The 22506-nt window shown below is 45.7% G+C and overlaps 1 protein-coding gene across 5 annotated transcripts in view; it reads left to right on the top strand.

Annotated features, from left to right (window-relative positions):
• Positions 1–7012: 7012 nt before the first annotated feature.
• EFR3A (EFR3 homolog A) overlaps positions 7013–22506 on the top strand; it is an 87740-nt gene continuing 72246 nt past the window's right edge. For 4 of the 5 annotated variants that reach the window (XM_053395295.1, XM_053395294.1, XM_053395291.1 and 1 more), the window contains exon 1: positions 7013–7133. The gene's annotated coding sequence lies outside the window, so the exon portion shown is untranslated. Of the gene's footprint in view, positions 7134–7219; positions 7321–22506 lie in introns of those variants that run through there. The other variant, XM_053395292.1, reaches the window with a different exon arrangement.

Here is a 22506-nt window from a genome sequence, read left to right as displayed (position 1 = left end):
ACCCTGCACAGAAGACTTCCGCACAGGGAGAGTAGGCGGCGACTTGGCATCAAAGAACTTCTTTGCTGGAAGAGGTTCAAGAAACGCCCACTGACGGATTCTGCCAGTGACTGAGCAGCCACAGAGTGGATGGCTGTCCAGACAGAAACGGTTTAACCAGGCAACCAAGCCCAGAGCGGCGGTAACTTACGCACGAGCAACCCCTAAAGCTATCACAGATAGTAAATACAACCTGTGTTTGCTTGCACAATTTCCCTTCTTGACCGTCGATGAGCATGTGAATTGCTGCAGTTTCTACTCTCCTTTCTGATGGAAACCTCCTCAGTTTCTAATGCCTCTAACCCTGAACTCCATTGCTTGCAGGCAGCCCCCCAACGATAATTTCCTTTCTCCTCATATTTTTTTATGTTGGATTCTCTCCCCCGCACCTGTGCTGCTGAGCCTTCGTTCCTCCCCTTCCCCCACCCAATGTCGCCTTTGTTATTTTCTCCTCACGTTGGAAAGAGCGAGATGAAATTTGCACCTTCCAACGTTACCCACTGTGTCAGACCATCTGTTTAGAAAATTAGAAGAGGAATGTTCTGTCTCTCTTAATGGGCTGAAATGGCTCTATTTTGCTTTGGGAGTTTTCTTCGCAGGCTGTGTTTTCCTCTCTGCCGATGACTCTCACAATTCCGCCCCCCCCCCGGCGCAGCAATTTAAATGTCCTTACGATCAGCGCATTGCTGAGCAGTGGTGGGTTCGTTTTGTTTATTGCTCTTCAGATCTGTTTGATACTTACTGCCATTTCCTGCTTTTGACAACTTTCCCAATTTAGGCAATATCCCGAGCTTGACAATTTTGGTGTTCGAGCTATCAATAAATTGCTAAGAAATAAAATAAAATGAGTATATTTGTATCTGAAGAAGTGTGCATGCCATGCACACGAAAGCTCATACCAATAACTAACTTAGCTGGTTTCTATGGTGCTACTGGAAGGAATATATATATATATATATATATATATATATATATATATATATATATATAAACTTTGCAAATTATATATATATATATATGTATAATTTGCAAAGATGACAACAACAACAAAATATAAGTAACATAGAGGGTAAATAACAAATGGGTGTAATATGCAATAAATTAAAATATAAACAAGGAACCATAGAAAGGGGGGGTATCAAAATATGAGAATGATTGTCTGTGAATTTAATTTATTTTTATTTTGTCTATTGTAAAAGCTTTTTTATTATTATTTTAAAAATGAAATGAAATAAAATGTTGCCACTTTTCTAGAGGGGGGTGGGATGGGATGAGCAGCGTCAGTTATTCCTGTGGTTTCTTCAATGTATATGGAGCTCTACTGAGTTTCATGAGACAAAGAGACAGGACCCTGCCCTCAAAGACACTACAGTCAAATTTTATGATTTGTGAGCCCCAAATGTGGCACCCCCAAGGGGTCCTCTTAGTTATGGATCTTCTCAATGTTGGGCCCCCTTGACTTGGTGCCCTATGTGTGAGAAACGCCTACATCACCCCAAATCTGGAGATGAACTGGATCCCCTCTTCTGGTAACGCAGCCCCTTTCTATTCTCACCCCCCACCTCATTGGGTCAACAGCCTCCACAACAGACTGCAGTGGGTGAGGTATTAAATATTTCCTCCCTCCAGGATGAATTATTCATGGCTGATATGAGCAAGTCGCGCACAAACGGGAGGTTATGCAAACCCCAATTTTTCACACCCGTCCTAGACCGTGTTCCTAGAACTGCTTCGTGCATATTAATCTACTGTCGCAACAGACCCCAAAATCTTAAAATCAAATTAAGCCCCGTGATCCTTAATAGCCTGCAGGCTCTTTCCTTAATAGAAAATGGTCCCCATTTAAATAAGGCATTCTTCTGGATTGACAATTAGCACTGCGTGCTCGCTCCAGACTACTGAAGTAATTTGGATTATAAATCAAGCTAAACTTCCACTTACTGTGGAGCCGAGCTGTGAGAGGGAAAATAAGTTGCTGTTTTGTGTTGCGTTTTATGAAAACAGAATCTTTCTGCTATTGTGTACGCATAAGGGAAATATTCCAGTGTGGTGGTGCTTGAGCAAAAAATATGTGTGGAATAGAGCTTATCTGTTAGGGTTGGTGGGCAAAGACATACCACATATGAAAAAAACCAACAACAGCTGCCAGGGTAGTGATTGCCACTGAATGGGAATCTCAGGACACACCAACCAAAGAAGAGTGGATTTGTAAATTAAGTGAGTATATAGAATTGGCAAAATGAACTTCAGTTATAAGATATCGATCAAATCAAAAGTTAAGAATGAAGTGGAAGTATTTCGAAGATTACCGTATTTTTCGCCCTATAGGACGTACTTTTTCCCCTCCAAAAATGAAGGGGAAATGTGTGTGCGTCCTATGGGGCGAATGCAGGCTTTCGCTGAAGCCTGGAGAGCGAGAGGGGTCGGAGCGCACCGACCCCTCTCACTCTCCAGGCTTCAGGAAGCTCTCCGCAAGCCTTGGGAGCTCCGCGGGAGTTCCTGTTGGGCTCCCAAGGCTTGCGGATAGCAGCCTGCATTCCGAAGCCTGGGGCATGCTGCACAGCGCGCCCTGGGCTTTGTGCAGATATTGGGCAGCCCCACAAGCTCGGGGGACAGCGGGGAGGCAAAGCGCCGCCATCCCGCTGTTCTCCAACCTGGTTTGGATTCCCTGACCTGGTTTTGGGGGGGAAATAAAGGAAACATTTTTTTCCTTTATTTCCCCCCAAAAAAAAAAACTAGGTGCGCCCTATGGGCCGAAAAATATGGTATATGTCAAAACATGGTTCTAATAATGACATGCTAATAGGCTTAGAATAAAAAATGTAAGCAATAACAAAACCAATGAAGAAAGAAGGAAAAATCAGAATTTAACAAAAATAATTTATCATAGAATGCAAGGAAAAAAGGTAGAAAGAAATATAAAGAAGTCAAATTGCTGTGGAGGGAAGTAGAGGGTGGGGGGTTTTATAATTAAGTGTATAATTATGCAGCTGTTGTAATTTAGATATTATATGTTATGTGAGGGAATCATTGGGAATTTTGGTTATTGTGTATATATGTTAAGTTTCAATAAAGATCTGGGTGGGGGAATGTGTGGAATTAAGCATTCGCAGGGCTACTGGAAAGCAGCGCCAGCGTCACCACCACTGAGGTACCCATGGCACCATCAGAGCATTTGCATCTTATAGGGATCTCAAACTGCAGGCACCCAGAGTCTGAGAAAAACATTACCACCTCACTGCCAGTCTGGGTAGACAGTGCTGAGCTGCATGGATGGATTGGCCCAATAGATAGAAGACAACCTCACATGCTCATGGATGGATGGATGCTACATGTATGTTACATGCGAGAAAAGTGGCTGCATTTTTAAGGTGGCATATGTAAACCGAGAGCATTATATTTCCAGCTGAGATGTCTCAGAAAGGAACCCCACTCAATGGACCAGAATGTGGTCTAAACCCCCCTTTAAATCCATATCAACGAAAAGAAAAGTACTCACTCTGAAACTCACCTGCAGGTGGTACCTAACACCAAGAAAACTAGCGCTAATATGCCCAGGAACCTCACCAAAATGCTGGAGAGGGTGCACCTCCACAGGCACATACCTCCACATGTGGTGGGAGTGCCCCAAAATCCAACTATTCTGGACAACAGTCATATGAGAACTATGTAAAATAACTAAGCAAGTATTGGAAGTCACCCCAGAATTGACCCTACTAAACATCTTCCAAGACAATAATGCCCATTTACACCACAAAGAACTCATAACCCACCTACTTTCAGCAGCCAGAAACACCATAACCAGACACTGTCAGAAGTAAGCATGGACCAATGGTACCAAATTTTATGGGAAACAGCCTTACTAGAAAAATTAACCAATACAGTGGTACCTCTAGATACGAATGGGATCCGTTCCGGAGCCCCGTTCGCATCTAGAAGTAAACATAAGTAGCGACGGAACATCTGCACACGCACGAGTCGCTTTCCGCTGCTTCTGTGCATGCGCGTGACGTCATTTTGAGCGTCTCTGTTTAACGCGCTCTGTTACTTCCGGGTTGCCAAGGAACGCAACTCGAATGCGCTCAACTCGAAGCGTATTCAACCTGAGGTATGACTGTAAACTGAAACTGACACAGGGACAAACAGAAGAAGACACCTTCACCCTGGTATGGCTCCCCTTTATCACATACACAGCCCAACAAGACAATGACAATAATCCACCAACAGCATACAAATCAATATGACTAACCTGATCCAAAACACCCACCCAGCCCACTCACACATGAAAACAAAGATATCCACAGCCAATCACAAACAAACAATCACACCCTAGGACAACCCCAACCTCTCTCACCACCAAAGGAACACAAGTGAATAGCAGAGAACCTGCACAAGCGATGCTGACACAAAACCCCACATATATTAAGTATAATAGAAAAATCGCCACCCGACCCCACCCATCTTCCCCACCCCTCCACCTCTTTCCCCCTCTTCTTCCTAATGTCTCAACAAATGAAACTGATCTGTAAAAAATGTTACTTGGAAAGAGAGAGAGAGAGAGAGAGAGAGAGAGAGAGAGAGAGAGAGAGATTGCACATACTTTTGTAAACCAAGAAAATCTTTAATAAAAATACATTAAAAAGGAAAGGGAGGAAGGAAAGAAGGCCCCCACAGCATATGTTCAAAAGCTCTCCGTTTTCAGGACTTTCCCCCCAACCAAAGACGAATTCTCTTCTATAGAAAAGACACTCTGAATTTGCTCGGAGGTTCCTGGCCTTCACTTAAAGCACTCTGTGTTATTTGGCCACCCTGTGTGCGATGGGAGTGTGCACAAGCACACAATGTTCAATTATGTTTCTTCAGAGGTTAAATGTGCCCTGCACAAAGAACTGGACACTTTTCTGACAATACAAGAATCAGGAGGTGCTGCACTCTCCTTCCTTGCAGGTTTCCAAGCAGAGGTCGGATGGCCATATGTCATCATCATCATCATCATCATCATCATAGTAATAATTTATTATTTATACCCCGCCCATCTGGCTGGGCATCCCCAGCCACTCTGGGCGGCTTCCAACCAAATATTAAAATACAGTAATATATCAAACATTAAAAGCTTCCCTGAACAGGGCTGCCTCCAGATGTCTTCTAAATGTTTGGTAGTTGTTGTTCTCTTTGACATCTGATGGGAGGGCATTCCACAGGATGGGTGCCACTACCGAGAAGGCCCTCTGCCTGGTTTCCTTTGCTTTTATAAATTTTTATTCATATTTGCACATATATCCAGGAAAAACATAAACAAAAAATCCACCACATACCTTATACAAATTATATCCACTTCACAAATCATAAATAAAATACATAACTGAGTTAGTCTCAACTGAGCCTTGGACTTCCCTCCACTCCTTTGGTAAGTATCGAATAAATTATATAGTCGCGTACTTTTTAACTCTTTTACATAGGCCTTTCCCGCTGTTAGAGTTATTTCAGGCCCTCTGCCTGGTTTCCTGTAACTTGGCTTCTCACAGTGAGGGAACCGTCAGAAGGCCCTCGGTGCTGGACCTCAGTGTACGGGCAGAACGATGGGGGTGGAGACGCTCCTTCAGATATACTGGACTGAGGCCATTTATACATGATTGAGGTCATGGATGCTTTAGCTGAGATTCCTGCATTGCAGGGGGTTGGACTAGATTACCCTCAGGTCCCTTCCAACTCTCCATTTCTATGATTCTACAAATCATCAAAGGCCTTAAAATGTTCTTGCTATGATGGAAAAAAGAAAATGAAATGAGATAGAACTTAGATTTCCCTCTACCTATTTAAGGACTTTATATTCTTTGGTGATCACTCCTAGCCGAGTAAGATTGGCTTCCATGAACACAGTCTTAACACTGAGTCCGTAAGTGACTGTGGAGGCCAATTCTGGATCCACACGTCCTTCCACAGTGGGGACATGGGTTTCTGGGCAGGAGCTGATCACGGCGAGGGTTTGCCAAACATGCCTTCCTCTTAGGACATTTCTCCTTTTCGTTAAAGCATCTTCAAAGCCCATGACACCTTTGGCAAAGGCTGTTCTCCAATTGGAGCACTCGCAGGCCAGTGTTTCCCAGTTGTCAGTGTTTATACTACATTTTTTTTAGATTTGCCTTGAGACAGTCTTTAAACCTCTTTTGTTGACCACCAGCATTACGCTTTCCATTTTTAAGTTCGGAATAGAGTAGTAGCTTTGGAAGACGATAATCAGGCATCTGCACAACATGACCAGTCCAACGAAGTTGATGTTGAAGAATCATTGCTTCGACACTGGTGAGCTTGCCTTCTTCCAGTACACTGGCATTAGTTCGCCTGTGAAATTTTTCAGAGACACCGTTGATGGAATCTTTCGAGGAGTTGGAGATGGCGTGTATAAGTGGTCCATGTTTCACAAGCATACAATAAGGTTGGTAGTACAACAGCTTTGCAAACAAGCATTTATGGTTTCCCTTCAGCAAGACCCTTTACATAAATGATATAACTGTGGTTAAGAAAATAATAACCTTTCTCTTTTCTCTTTATTTTTTTTCAGTAATTGCATTGAAACAGTAGAATAAAAAGACAGCATAAAATCACATAAAATAATAATAAATTTCTCTCCCACTTAGGTCTCTAACCAAATATTCTCATCCCTGGGGAAGGCGCTCTCTGTACATGCTCAGAGGCACCTCGAAGTAGTCGACAACATTTATTTATTGAACCGAAATATATGCCAAGCTGGCTAAGGCTGCCTAAACATTCAAGGATATAAGTGCTGAGCCCTGGCTTACAAATATGTGCCGCTCTTCGCGCCGCCTTGCCTCTGCTTTCGCCTCTCTGCGAGCGCACAGAGGATGCAGTTGCGGCGACGCTCCGCTGCGCCGCAGCAGCCCCCGGGCATCTTTCTCTGCCGCGCAACAGGGGCGGGAGGAGGAGGAAGAGGAGGAGGAGGGGAGAGAGAAGGACAGAAACTACAGCCCCCATCATGCAGAGCGCCTCGGCGAAGCCTTTAATAGGGTAGGGCCGGGAGCAAGATGGCAGCAACGGCGGCGGCTCCGGCTGCAAAGGGAAAGGGAGCGGCGCAGGTGAGTGCGTGCGCTGCCCGCCGCAGATGTGCGGGCATCGATCTCAGGCGCGGGTATCGCTTTGTAGAGGAGGATGCGCATAGGCTCCCATTTGCAGGCCAGGGAGACAGCAGCAGCAGCGACAGAGTCCGTCCTCCCTGCCTCATTTTTCCTCTCCCCTCCCTTGGCTTGGGCACAGTGGACTGAGGTGCATTGCAATTTTTTTTTCCTTTTTTGCATGTAGCATTCTTAACATTTTATATGCCGCCTTTCCTCCCAGGAGCTCAAGGCGGCTTACATGGTCCTCTTCCTCCCCGTTTTTATCCATCCAACAGCCCTGCGAGGTAGGTTAGGCTGAGAGCTGGTGGCTGGACCCAAGGTCACCCAATGAGCGTCATGGTTTTTATCTGAGCGTTTTCCCTTCCTCTTTTATCCCGTTTCCCCTCCATGCTTCCTCTCCCCTCCCGTTTCACCCCAAAAACAACCTTGCAAGGTAGGCTAGCCTGGAAACAGCTGGCCAAGGTGGTCACCCAAATCAGCTCCGTTGCCTGAGAGGAGATTTGAACCCTGGTCACAGCCTTATGCTCTAGCCCAGTATTTCCCAAACAGTCTCCAGCTGTTTTGGGACTACAACTCCCATCACTCCTAGCTAGCAAGACCAGCGATCAGGGGTGATGGGAATTGTAGTCCAAAAAAACAATCAGATAGCCAAGTTTGGGAGACAGTGCTCTAGCCACTTGAACACACTACCTAATTCACACAAAGCGTAGAGCTGTGTCGTTGGCTGCGTCGTTATAATTATATCTGGGGTTTTCTCTCCCCCGCCCCTTTTCTTAACTTTATGCCGTCTGGAGAGGAAAGTATATTTCATATTTAGCAGGACCAGGTGAAAAAATGAGTTAGGTCTCTTGCTTGCCCTTTTAACAGCTGGGTAGACTTTCAGCTTAGCTACACCTGCTGAAATCTAGCTGAAATTTGAAGTCTGCGCGGCTGTTAAAGGTGTAGAACCTTCTTCTCCTTTGCATCTGCCCCACCATATGCAAAGCATGCCTTCTTCAAATGCCCCCTTGCCAAACCCTCTTGCAGTTTGTTGAGCGTGCGCTCATAGCTGTCAGGAAGATTTGACAATCCCTGTCGCTCCTCCATTTGCAGTCAGAACCCGTGGCTGGGAAGGTGGGAAATCCTTGCTGATCAGCTTATAGCTGCTAATCTGTTTGTCATCCCCGCACACACCTGCTTTCCTACGTTCCCTGCCCCTACAGATAAGGCAACTGTATCATGCCAGTTCTGGTGCCGAGGAGGAAGAGATTCTTCTCTGTTATGAAAAGCAGCGCTCATCAAATCCCCAAGTCTGGATTTGGAGTGGGGTGGATGAGAATGCAGCACAAATGCCAAGATAACCCTTGTTTGTGCCCCTGTTTCCTCTCCTCTCCAGATTAGGAACCTGAGAAGCAGCCTTTTACAAAGCTTTGAGCCATTTAGCTTAGTATTGTCTACAATGACTGGCAGCAGCTCCCAGGGTTTCAGGAAAGGGACATTCCCAGCCCTACCTGGAACATTCTGCATGCTAAGCAGGTGCGCTAACACAGAGCCCTTAATTTGTCAGTATGCTCAAAGCAATCTCTTTTCCCCTTCCCCAAGGTGTTGGTATTTTGGGGTAGGAGTCAATCATATGCCAACAGGTTAAGCAATGGGCTGTAGCTCAGCAGGAGAGCACCTCTGTCCTACATGCAGAAGGTTCCCGATTTAAAATAAAAATATCCTTCCAGTAGCACCTTGTTGTTGTTGTTTAGTCGTTTAGTTGTGTCCGACTCTTCGTGACCCCATGGACCAGAGCACGCCAGGCACTCCTGTCTTCTACTGCCTCCCGCAGTTTGGTCAAACACATGTTGGTAGCTTTGAGAACACTGTCCAACCATCTTGTCTTCTGTTGCCCCCTTCTCCTTGCGCCCTCCATCTTTCCCAACATCAGGGTATAGAAGCTCCATTTGGCTATCATGCTTCTGCCGCTGTTAATTTGTTTAATCAACCTCCTGAAAAATCATCTAAAGCAGCCTTCCTCAAACTCGGCCCTCCAGCTGTTTTTGGGACTACAATTCCCATCATCCCTGACCACTGGTGCTGCTAGCTAGGGATCATGGGATTTGTAGTCCCAAAACATCTGGAGGGCCGAGGTTGAGGAAGCCCGCTCTAAAGTAAGGATGGGGAAGCTGTGGCCTTCCAAATATTGCTGGACTACAACTCCCATCATTCCTGGCCATTGGCTACGCTGGCTGGGACTGATGGGAACTGTATCCCACAGCATCTGGCTGCCTCTGATCTGTAGAGTCACAGATCAGGGTCACTGCTCTAAAGCCAATATCAGTAATTACATTGTGTGGCTGCACACTCTGTAATTGCCCTTCATGTGATGATGGCTTGGTTTTATTGTCCTGAATCTGCCGCCAATCAGTTTTATTGGATTTCCGGTTCTAGGAAACAGGAAGACAGGAAGTTAATAACCTCTATCTTCGCTCCTCGCTTTTCCTACAACAGGCATAGGCAAATTCGGCCCTCCAGATGTTTTGGGACTATAATTCCCATCACCCCTGACCACTGGTCCTGTTAGCTAGGGATGATGGGAGTTGTAGTCCCAAAACATCTGGAGGGCCGAGTTTGCCCATGCCTGCCCTACAGCGTTTAAGACTCTTACCCAATGACCCTGGTTATCTTTTTATTTCCGGTATACTCAAAAGTCCTGCTTCTGAATCTTTTGCATTCCCCCCCCTTGGTAAGTGTCCCCCCAAAAAACCATTCATCATTAGGTCTGTCCTATACTGCTTCTTTTCTAACTCTGTGCTCTTCACTTGAGAAAATGTTCACTGGCTTTCTTTGATTAGAAAACATAGATAAACACTTAAACAGATGTTCCCATTTTGGAAAATTAAGGGGTGGTATTCAGCTAAGTTTTACTCAGAGTAAACCAACTTAAATTAATGAACATGGCAAATTAATTTCAAGGGGTTTACTCTGAGTAAAACTTAAGTTGGCTACCACCCATGGTTGTTTAATGTTTAACTCTAAATACCTAGCAGTTGCAGAGTTTGTTTGACAGTAGAAGATGGCAATAAATAATAATGCAAATGTTGGGCTTACTGACTCATAGACTCATAGATGTGTAGATGACCCCCCCCCCAATCATCTAGTCCTATCTCCTGCAATGCAGAAATTACAACTAAAGTACAAGACTCATTTAGAAAATTCATTGTTCTGATATGCTGAAGGAACCAAATTCCCTGCTACTGGCAATGGAGTCTGGCTTGTTATAGTAGATTGTTGTTGTTGTTTAGTTGTTTAGTCGTTTAGTCGTGTCCGACTCTTCGTGACCCCATGGACCAGAGCATGCCAGGCACTCCTGTCTTCCACTGCCTCCCACAGCTTGGTCAAACTCATGCTGGTAGCTTCGAGAACACTGTCCAACCATCTCGTCCTCTGTTGTCCCCTTCCCCTTGTGCCCTCCATCTTTCCCAACATCAGGGTCTTTTCCAGGGAGTCTTTCCTTCTCATGAGGTGGCCAAAGTATTGGAGCCTCAGCTTCAGGATCTGTCCTTCCAGGAAGCACTCAGGGCTGATTTCCTTCAGAATGGATCGGTTTGATCTCCTTGCAGTCCATAGGACTCCCAAGAGTCTCCTCCAGCACCATAATTCAAAAGCATCAATTCTTCGGCGATAGTAGACTGTAGCGGGTGTCAAATGGAATTGTGTCCTGGTTATTTGTGTGTGTGTGTTTGTGTGTGTTTGTGTATGGTCGTAGTTTTTCCAATAGCTGATTCCAGGCTGCTGCTATTTTGGGGGTGGGGGTGGCATTCAATCAGGGCTATTCAGGTTGCATAATTATAGTTGATTGGGAGATCTTTGTGCAACAAACCTGTTTCCCTGGAAGATCAGACTTTTTTGCAGTAAGGAAAGTGACGAGAAAATGCAAGACAAAAAGTGTAAGCTAACACTTGCTTTGCTGCAGCTTCACCTAACCTCCCCACAAATGCTCATTAAATAGCCAGCACTGTCTAATCTCATTGCAAACAGATCAGGATGTATACTGAACAAAACAGGTCAACTGGAACTGCCCTCATTTCAGAGGAGGTGGACTCTACTTATGAGCTACAGTTTTCTGAAAGACACAACAGCAAAAAGGGATGCATGGTAACTGTAAGCTATGTGTAAATAAAATCCAGTATACCATTACAAAATATAATAGTGCTTAGCATTTGCATGGATCGACAGGGGATGCAATCTGCTTCTGAGTGCACCAGCTTTTGCTGTGAAAATGGCAAGCCAGGAATAAGGCTGCTGATTGCCAGGCAGTTCATGCTGTGATTAAAGTACAATCCTGAGCATATACCGAGATTTTATTTGTCTCTTTAGCTTCTTATTGGCTGTGGTTCTCTAAGGAAATCAGGCAGAGATCAAGGGAAGTAATAGTGCCACTGTATTCTGCTCTGGTCAGACCTCACCTGGAGTACTGTGTCCAGTTCTGGGCACCACAGTTCAAGAAGGACACTGACAAACTGGAACGTGTCCAGAGGAGGGCAACCAAAATGGTCAAAGGCCTGGAAACGATGCCTTATGAGGAACGGCTAAGGGAGCTGGGCATGTTTAGCCTGGAGAAGAGGAGGTTAAGGGGTGATATGATAGCCATGTTCAAATATATAAAAGGATGTCACATAGAGGAGGGAGAAAGGTTGTTTTCTGCTGCTCCAGAGAAGCGGACACGGAGCAATGGATCCAAACTACAAGAAAGAAGATTCCACCTAAACATTAGGAAGAACTTCCTGACAGTAAGAGCTGTTTGACAGTGGAATTTGCTGCCAAGGAGTGTGGTGGAGTCTCCTTCTTTGGAGGTCTTTAAGCAGAGGCTTGACAACCATATGTCAGGAGTGCTCTGATGGTGTTTCCTGCTTGGCAGGGGGTTGGACTCGATGGCCCTTGTGGTCTCTTCCAACTCTATGATTCTATGATTCTCACTCAGGCACCCTGTGATCCCTTTAACTGACATTCCAAGTGGATGAATTTGGGAGCACTTCCAGAAGGATGCACGCCAGAAATGGGAATCCATTGACTCCAGGAAGGCTGCAGGTCTCTTGCTTCTGTCAGCCCCAGGCAGTGCAGCCAGTGGTCAGAGGTGATGGGTAGTTGCTGTCTTAAAATGTATAGAGCCATAGAATTGCAGAGTTGGAAAAGACCATGAGGGTCATCTTGTCCAACCCCCTGCAATGGGGAATCTTTTGCCCAGGGTGGGGCCCGAATCCATGCAGTTAAGAGGACCACAGATTCCCCATCCAACATCTAGTCAAATATGAGTGGTTTCAGAGGTGGGTTTAAAAGCTAGTTGGTAGAGCACGAGACTCTTCATCTCAGGGTTGTGGGTTTGAGCCCCACATTGGGCAAAAGATTCCTACATTTCAGGTGGTTGACCCAGAGATGACCCTTTTGGTCCCATCCAGCTCTCCAATTCTATGCGTCTTCAGTACTATGAGGGAAGGATGAAGAAATTACCGGTATATACCCAGTATATCCCTTATACAGTGGTACCTCAGGTTAAGAACTTAATTCGTTCTGGAAGTCCGTTCTTAACCTGAAACTGTTCTTAACCTGAGGTACCACTTTAGCTACTGGGGCCTCCCGCTGCTGCCGTGCCATGTGATTTCTGTTCTCATCCTGAAGCAAAGTTCTTAACCCAAGGTACTATTTCTGGGTTAGTGGAGTCTTTAACATGAAGCATCTGTAACCTGAAGCAGGTGTAACCTGAGGTACCACTGTATACATAATAGATCTCTGTGGTCTGTGAGAAAATTCCATGGATCTCAGAAGCCCATTCCATAGTAAGGTGCCATCTCTACTATACATTTAAAGGACATGTTAGCTATTCTGGTTAACTCTGTGAGCTTTGTGTACATTGGAATATAGGAAGCTTCTTTAGAATCGTGGAGTTGGATGGAGCCAGTCATCTAGTCCAAACCCTTTCATTGCATGAATCTCACCTAAAGCATCCGTGGCAGATGAGCATCCAAACTCTTCCTAAAAACCTCCAAGGAAGGAGAGACCATCACCTCCAGAGGGTGACCGTTCCATGGCTGAACGGCTCTTAGCACTAGAAAGTTCTTCCTGAAGTTTAGTCAGAATCTCCTTTCTTAATAATAATAATAATTTATTATTTATACCCCGCCCATCTGGCTGGGTTTCCCCAGCCACTCTGGTCGGCTTCCAACAGAACACTAAAATGCAATAACCTATTAAACATTAAAAGCTTCCCTAAACAGGGCTGCCTTCAGATGTCTTCTGAATGTCAGGTAGTTGTTTTTGTCTTTGACATCTGGTGGGAGGGCGTTCCACAGGGCGGGCGCCACTACCGAGAAGACCCTCTGCCTGGTTCCCTGTAACTTGGCTTCTCACAGTGAGGGAACCACCAGAAGGCCCTCGGCACTGGACCTCAGCGTCCGGGCAGAACGATGGGGGTGGAGACGCTCCTTCCCCCATTGGTTCAAGTCCTACCCACCAGAGCAGGAGAAAACAAGCCCTTATACCGAGTCAGACCACTGGTCCATTTAGCTGCATTTAGCTGTCTACACTGGCTGGCAGCTGCTCTCCAGAGTTTTGAGCAGGGTTCCCTTCCAGTCCTTCTGGAGATGCTGGAGACTGAACCTGAGCTACAGCCTTTCCCCTTATCATTGCCATCGGTGGACTACATAGACACAATAAATTTGGATGAAAGCACGTGTTGAAGTCTGAGCCTGTGTTCTCCATTAAATGAGGCAACCCTGGAAAGCGATGCTGCTGTCCACAGCATTGGTGCAAAGAAGTTATTGCGATGAGGACGAGCACCGAGGCTCTTGAAATGTTAATGTTGTGCCCGTGTGCCGACACTCCTCTAATGACTCTCCTCAAACGAGGCAAAATAGTTGAGTGTTGTGGGCGGCTTTGCACTTGACATTTTCAGTGTGGGTATAAATACCCAGAGTGCGAAACAGGCAGGCTCCCCGTCAGTTGTCAAAGGCACGTGCAAGGAATGGTGACCGTTCCCTGCAAAACGCACAGAAGCAAACGTCTGATTCTTGGCTGCCCCTTCTGCGATAAAGCGTCTATTTATACATGCACCCTCTGTTCACACTGGATGAGGGATGTGTGCATATACGTGTATATATAAAACACCAGATTTTGTTTTAATCTTTAAAAATAGTGGGTTTGAGACACATGTGGGGAGCGGGTTGACACAAATCAAATTAATAGTTGTCGGTTGGGGGAGTGGGCGGGCAATCCTATGGCGAGATCTGTCTGGACGAGCATTTTAGGATGCGGCCCATCTCTGGCTCGGCCAGCTGATTCCCCTCTTGGCTGGAGTCAAATTCACAACCCTGGCTCAGCCCATTATAGGTAAAGGGACCCCTGACCATTAGATCCAGTCATGCCCAACTCTGGGGTTGCGGCTCTCATCTCGCTTTATTGGCCGAGGGAGCCGGTGTACAGCTTCCGGGTCATGTGGCCAGCATGACTAAGCCGCTTCTGGCGAACCAGAGCAGCGCACATAAATGCCGTTTACCTTCCCGCCGGAGCGGTACCTATTTATCTACTTACACTTTGTGCTTTCGAACTGCTAGGTTGGCAGGAGCAGGGAGCGAGCAACGGGAGCGAGCAACGGGAGCTCACCCCGTTGCAGGGATTCGAACCACCCACCTTCTGATAGGCAAGTCCTAGGTTCTGTGGTTTAACCCACAGAGCCACCTGCTTCCCCAGCCCATTATATGTTGGTGTAAATTGCTCATCCTGGCTCAGCTGCTGAGCCAAAGCTGTTGTAAGTTTGCCAAAGGGGGGGATCCTAAGCCTGTACACCTCGCAGAGGCTCCCAAGTCCTAGGGGCACAGTTCTTTTGCTCATGTTCTGAATGTTAAGGGGGAGGGGGAGGCCGAGTGTTGAACTGAGAGGGGAAGGAGGAAGAAGCTGTCAGGAGTTCAGCCTACACTTGAGTAGGATCCTGGCAGAGAAACATGCCCGACTGGCATGTTCCCTCCCTCCTGGTCGATCATTTGGGAGCTTCAAAAGCTTTCTGCTGCCAGAACATCACAGCGACCGATGCCTACCAACACCGGCACACTTAGGGATCCTCAGAGTTTGCGCATCATGCGCGTGACAGACCTCAGCAACTTAGCATTTTGGCTAATCTACTTTATTTACATATAAACACACACAGAGCACTGCAACATGGCTCCCTCTCTCTCTAGCATCAGACAGCAAAGAGAAAAAGACAAAGGACAATAGTCCCACTTCACGGAACACAGTAACATAAACATCCTGTCTCCGCCACTTCCCACTCTGTGGAGTCAAAATATACACCGTCATGTGAAAGACAACAATCCCATGACTGCAGTCATGGAGCAGGAATTCTAACAGAAGCAGCCCCCGGCTAGCGGTGGCAGCAGGAGGGGGAGGGGAGGCTGATTGTTGAGCCAGCGGCGGCTTCTCCGTCTCCTGCCATGTAAGGAAAAGTTGGGGAAGCAGTCCCAGACTGGTGGTGACTGCAGCACGAAGGAGTGGAGGCCATCAGGAGAGAGGAGGAGCCACCAGCCGTTGAAATCACACTGCCACCATGTTCAGCTCCATCCCCTGGCTCCTCCCGATGTCCTGACATCACAATATTGCACGCACGACACCCTGAGGTCATGCACACATCATCACTTCTCCAATCCTTGACGCAAGTTGGTGCCTTTGTCACCTGGTAATGTGGCTACCCAGCATAGAATTAAAGGCATGTTTTCCCTCTTCCAGGCTTAGGCAGAGCACCAGTCCTAGTCCCACTGATGAATAGGGCTTGGGTTTGGTGCAACTGTGCTCCAGCTTAACTTACACCAGGGGACAGCAAACTTTTTCAGCAGGGGGCCGGTCCACTGTCCCTCAGACCTTGTGGGGGGCCAGACTATATTTTGAAAAAATAAATAAATGAATGAATTCCTATGCCCCACAAATAACCCAGAAATGCATTTTAAATAAAAGCACATATTCTACTCATGTAAAAACACCAGGCAGGCCCCACAAATGACCCAGAGATGCATTTTAAATAAAAGGACACATTCTACTCATGTAAAAACACGCTGATTCCCACACCGTCTGTGGGCCGGATTGAGATGGTGATTGGGTCGCATCCGGCCCAAGGGCCTTAGTTTGCCTATACCTGACTTACACCTTCCTGCTATATGCCAGCTTCTTATGCATAGGATTGGTCTCCTGATGGAACTACCCGCCTTCGTTTATTTAACTGATAAGACTATCATAGCCATGCCCCTCGTTGGCCAGAGTTATGGCTCTGATTTCTCCAGCAGCTGTTTGTGTGTTCTGTGATTCTGCAAAACTAAAGGCAGAATTCTTCCTGACAACCTCGGTTTTCATTTAGGGGAGGGGGGGGGAACACACAAAACCCTCAAGTTTCTTGTCCCCATGGCTGCAATGCTATTATAGAATCATAGAATTGTAAAGTCGGAAAGGACCCCAAGGGTAATCTAGTCCAACCCCCTGCACTGGTAATTTATACAACTCGGGGGTTTTCAACACATTGTTTGGATTTCCTTGGTGCAGACTTTCATGCATTTGCTTAACCCTACTTGCCCCTTACTTCAACAGTTTTTGAATCATAGAATCATAGAGTTGGAAGAGACCACAAGGGCCATTGAGTCCAACCCTCTGCCAAGCAGGAAACACCATCAGAGCACTCCTGACATATGGTTGTCAAGCCTCTGCTTAAAGACCTCCAAAGAAGGAGACTCCACCACACTCCTTGGCAGCAAATTCCACTGTCAAACAGGTCTTACTGTCAGGAAGTTCTTCCTAATGTTTAGGTGGAATCTTCTTTCCTGCAGTTTGGATCCATTGCTCCGTGTCCGCTTCTCTGGAGCAGCAGAAAACAACCTTTCTCCCTCCTCTATGTGACATCCTTTTATATATTTGAACATGGCTATCATATCACCCCTTAACCTCCTCTTCTCCAGGCTAAACATGCCCAGCTCCCTTAGCCGTTCCTCATAAGGCATCGTTTCCAGGCCTTTGACCATTTGGGTTGCCCTCCTCTGGACACATTCCAGTTTGTCAGTGTCCTTCTTGAACTGTGGTGCCCAGAACTGGACACAGTATTCCAGATGAGGTCTGACCAGAGCAGAATACAGTGGCACTATTACTTCCCTTGAATAGTGACTCCGTTTTAAAGCTCCAGGTTCTAAAAGACCCGTCGGCCGGTATTTCCATATCTTGTCCTCAGCCGCTGTGTGCCTCAGCCCTGTGAAAACCCATATTTTTGAGGTAATTAAAATGTTTTGGCAGCTCATTGATTCCCCCCTCCTTTTAAACCATGAAACCTCAGTAAAAGAATTTTTTATTTAGTGTGGGATGACAAAACTGGTGGGCGACATCTGTTTGACACACTCCTTAGTGGGTCCAATGGTACATTTTGGGAGGGGGGAAGAAACTTTATTTTTCCCTCTTCCCAAAAACCATAGGACATTTTTTTTATGTAACTGGGAAAAGTCGCACGCAGCATATTGACAATCTGTCGGTGCTGCTTAACCATTGATTTTTGTTTTGATGCTTCTCTTCGCTGCTGCTTCTTTATTATAAAATCATGTTGATGGATGACAAGCTGCAGGTGGTAGGAGGATGAGAATGGGCCGAGGTGGGAATAGCCCATTCGAGTTGTCTGCTGGAAGCAGGAAACTGGTGGGAAGAAAGCAGAAAAGGGAAGGGTGGTGGTTGAGAAGACCAAATGCCAGTTTTGGCTGTAGCCAAGGTTCACTAGAGACAGAGGCCCTGAAGTTGACTGGAGAGGTTATGAGCTACTAATTCCATTCCCTTCCAGCCTTGCTGGCTCTCAATCCCAGGTCGGCCCCTTCCCATTGCATGCTATTGGGGAGAAAACAGCAAAGACCTGATGAAGAGAGCACAGCAGAGGTTATATTTTCAGAGAATCCTCCGGAAAAACAATCTTTCAAAGGACTTGTTGATGGCATTTTACCGTTGTACTGTGGAGAGTGTATTAACTTATGGTCTGTGTGTGTGGTTTGGGAGCTGTACGGTCAGGGGGAAAAGTGCTGTCCAGGGTATAAAGACTGCGGAGAGAATAATGATCCTATCTTGGATCAAATCTATGCTTCCAGGTGCCATAAGAAAGCTGCAGAGATAGCGCAGGATAGTGTGCACCCCAGAAATGATCTCTTTCCGCTTCTGCCTTCTGGAAGAAGGTACAGGGTTATAAAGACTAGGACTAAGACGCCTGAGAAACAGTTTCTACCCAAATGCGATTTTGGTTTTAAACGCAGTGTAAGGAGTCTCTATGGGAGTATATTGTATTTAATTATGGGGTATCAGAGTTTTTAGGGGGCTAAACAGGCTGGGATAGCTGGGATAGCAGGCTTGTTGGGTTTTGAATGTTTTATGTACATTTTTCAGTTTTGTTGTTCTGTATGGGACAATGACAATAAAGATTATTGTATCGTAAAGATTGTCATATTGCGTCCTACATTTTGGGTATCCTTTTATGCTCAATGCATCCGCCTATAAAATGTTCATTTTGCATGCAACCTCTGTGCACACCACAAAGCACTTTGATACCAGTTTAAACAGCCACGGATACCCACCCCCCAAAAAATAATAATTCTGGTTTGTGGTTTGTTAAGCGTGCTGATAGTTGTTAGGAGACCCCATTTCCTTTCGCAGAGTTACAGTTCCCAGAATTCCCTATGAAGAGGGATTGATGGTTGAGCCACTCTGGGAGTTGTAGCAAATCCCACCCCCCAGCAACACATACATCTGAAGAAGTATCTGAAGAAGTGTGCATGCACATGAAAGCTCATACCAATAACAAACTTAGTTGGTCTCTAAGGTGCTACTGGGACGTGGGTGGCGCTGTGGGTTAAACCACAGAGCCTAGGACTTGCCGATCGAAAGGTCAGCAGTTCGAATCCCCACGACGGGGTGAGCTCCCATTGTTCGGTCCCTGCTCCTGCTAACCTAGCAGTTTGAAAGCACGTCAAAGTGCAAGTAGATAAATAGGTACCGCTCTGGCGGGAAGGTAAACAGCGTTTCCGTGAGCTGCTCTGGTTCGCCAGAAGCAGCTTAGTCATGCTGGCCACATGACCCGGAAGCTGTATGCCGGCTCCCTTGGCCAATAAAGCAAGATGAGCGTCGCAACCCCAGAGTCGGCCACGACTGGACCTAATGGTGACGGGTCCCTTTACCTTTTAAGGTGCTACTGGAAGGGATTTTTTTATTTTGTTTCGACTACAGCAGACCAACACAGCTACCTACCTGTAACATACACATACACACAGACTGGAGATTTGCATACCCACCAAACCTTTGAACCTTTGAAGGAGAAAGTGCTGGGCAGATATTTAAAAGGGAAGCTGGTCTCTGTTGTTGGTAAACAATTATTTCCCCCCAGCTACTACCAGTTTTACTTGTCCACATCCACTACATTGTGCTACTGGAATATCGTTTTATAAAGAATGTCAAGCAAAGTGCCTGTTTTTCGGGTTTGATTCCACGGTGATATCCAAAAACTAAACTTGTGGTGGCTGTCATGGCAACAGTGTCATAATACTTGCTATTAATATTACACACTGAGAGCATGTTTTGAGGCTTGCCAATTATGTCTATATCTATATATCTGATGCTTTCACACACACCCCGTCATTGCGTTTGAGCTACAATATGCCTAAATATTTTTGAGGGGAAATGTTATGGAGAAAATGCAACGGGCCTCCTCCCCTCCCCACTCTACAAAATTTTCACAGCAGTATTTCTCATGACCTATTTGATGTTTATTACTGGTTTTCCAGCTAATGGATGTGTGAGTTTCTGCATGCCTTGCTGCACCTTTCGTCTCTGGTCAAATTCCCACGTTTATTGTGCAGTGGTTTCAAAGTGTCTTCTGGAGAGTAACAAGTGTGAAATGCTATTAGTGTAAGCCAGGGGCTGACAGCGCAGTATGTTCCCAACCAGGGTCTTCTATGGCAGCTGGAAAGGTTCTAACCAAATGTCTCCATCCGCTGCAGTTTTCACCGACTCACCGTCTTCTATATATGGTCCCTTTAAGCACACCTACATTTCATTGGATGCCAGGATTGGACTCCTCATACTTGGGTTCCAGCGTGGATCTGGGCCTGAACTTAAGGGCACAGTTATGTAGCCAACATAATCCATGGTTGGGCAGCAGGGAAGGGTTAATCTGGTTGTTGTTCTTGTTGTTATTTATTAAATTTGTATACAGTGGTATATTGGTTTACGAACTTAATCCGTTTGGAAGTCCATTCTTAAACCAAAACTGTTCTTAAACTGAGGCGCACTTTCCCTAATGAGGCCTCCCACTGTTGGTGCCCTTCCACCGTTGGGATTCTGTTCTTAGACCGAGGTAAAGTTCTCAAACCGGGACACTATTTCCGGTTTTGCGGAGTTCATAAACCAAATCGTTCTTAAACCGGACTGTCCTTAAACCGAGGTACCAATGTACTGCCCTATATCCACAGGTCTCATGGTGGTTGTCAACATAAAATCACAACATTAAAACACAAAATTCATAATAAACACAAGAACAACCCAATCTCTCTCTCTCTCTCTCTCTCTCTCTCTCTCTCTCACACACACACACACACACACACACACTTTATAAGGGCATTGGAAGTCTATCAGGTAGCAGCTTGTGGTCAGCACCTTGGAGAGTTCCCATCACTTGTAGGAATTGCTCCATCACCTGTTGAAGCCCACTGAGCAGTTTTTAAGTAGTGTCTGGAGACGGCCCTAACCCACTCTTGGCCATTATGGGCTGGCAGAAATTCTGGATTGTTCTGTAGCTTTCATGTGTATGTTTTGTCTTCTAAACCCAGAGATTACAGAGATGAGTGCTTTTTAAAGGTAAAGGTAAAGGTACCCCTGCCCGTACGGGCCAGTCTTGCCAGACTCTAGGGTTGTGTGCTCATCTCACCCTATAGGCCGGGAGCCAGCGCTGTCCGCAGACACTGATGGTCCTATATTGAAATGGTCTGGACCTACATTGGCTCCCAGTACATTTCCGAGTATAATTCAAAGTGTTGATACTGACCTTTAAAGCCCTAAATGGCCTTGGCCCAGTATACCTGAAGGAGCATCTCCACCCCCATCATTCTACCTGGACCGCCTTCTGGTGGTTCCTCACTGCAAGAAGTGAAGCTACAGGGGACCAGGCAGAGGGCCATCAGATGTCAAGGAGATAAACAACTATGTGACTTTTAGAAGACATCTGAAGGCAGCCCTATTTAGGGAAGTTTTAAATGTTTGATGTTTTATTGTATTTTTAATATTTTGTTGGAAGCCACCCAGAGTGGCTGGGGAAAACCAGCCAGATTGAGGGGGGGTATAAATGATAAATTATTATTATTATTATTATTATTATTATTATTATTATTACCACTTTAAAAATATGGCTTTGAAGATGGTTGTTTGAAAGACTTGAAGTGGACAGTTCCATTACAGGCCCATTACACAAATTTGCATACAATCTGCATGCAATTACTCTGAGCTACAGGATGGGCCTCATATATGGTATGCATGGATTGGGACCTCTGCAAATTAACATGGTGAGTGACTGACCTCTAAGCAAAGGGAATCAATGGTTTTTTGTTTAGAAGGAAATGGATAGGAGATCTAAGGATCAGCAGAAAAGGATTTCCCCCAGCTTGGGCTACCACTCTTAACACCAGCACTGGACAGATGACTGCCTAATTTTTCAGGACGTACCCTCGGTTTTCTCCCTTTGTTATTGGACTTTGGGCAGGGAATAAAAGTTCTCTAAGGCAAACCCCACCGTAGTTGCATCTGCAGAACCTTCTATGCCACAGAAGCACACTTTCAAGTTGACAGAGAACTGGTCTGTAGAAATAGGAAATGTCATGTCAATTTCTAAGGCAATAGGATTGCCTGATCAGTGTTGTTTTAGTTCGGTTTGTGTGTGTGTGTTTAAACATTCTGAAAAGGTTGCTCTTTTCAACTGTCTGGCCTTCTAATTTAGCTTTAGTTCTAAAAGTCAAACTGATACCTTCTTAACCTGTGCATAATTGGTATTAAGAGCTAAGAATACTTTCTGTCAGCCTCTTTCTTTGGCACCTCTTCCATCCTCACTAACGTTAGCTGCTGATTGTTAATGATAATGGTTGGAGAAGAAAGAACATGCCTTTCAACTCTGATTTGGAAGAACTTGCAGTGAGCAAAACATTAATTCTGTGTATAATTAAGCAAACTTGTGACCTGAGTGGCTCTCCTGCTATACTGAGAGCTGTGCCAGATGTAGCAATCAGTGCTGGTTTTCTGGGTTTATTTCCTGGAGGTTTTCTCCATGCATATTGGG

Source organism: Podarcis raffonei, chromosome 7 (assembly GCF_027172205.1).
Source record: "Podarcis raffonei isolate rPodRaf1 chromosome 7, rPodRaf1.pri, whole genome shotgun sequence".
In the NCBI taxonomy this organism is placed as follows: domain Eukaryota; kingdom Metazoa; phylum Chordata; class Lepidosauria; order Squamata; family Lacertidae; genus Podarcis; species Podarcis raffonei.
The sequence above is the reverse complement of the archived record's forward strand: the minus strand, read 5'-3'. Positions and strand labels throughout refer to the sequence as shown.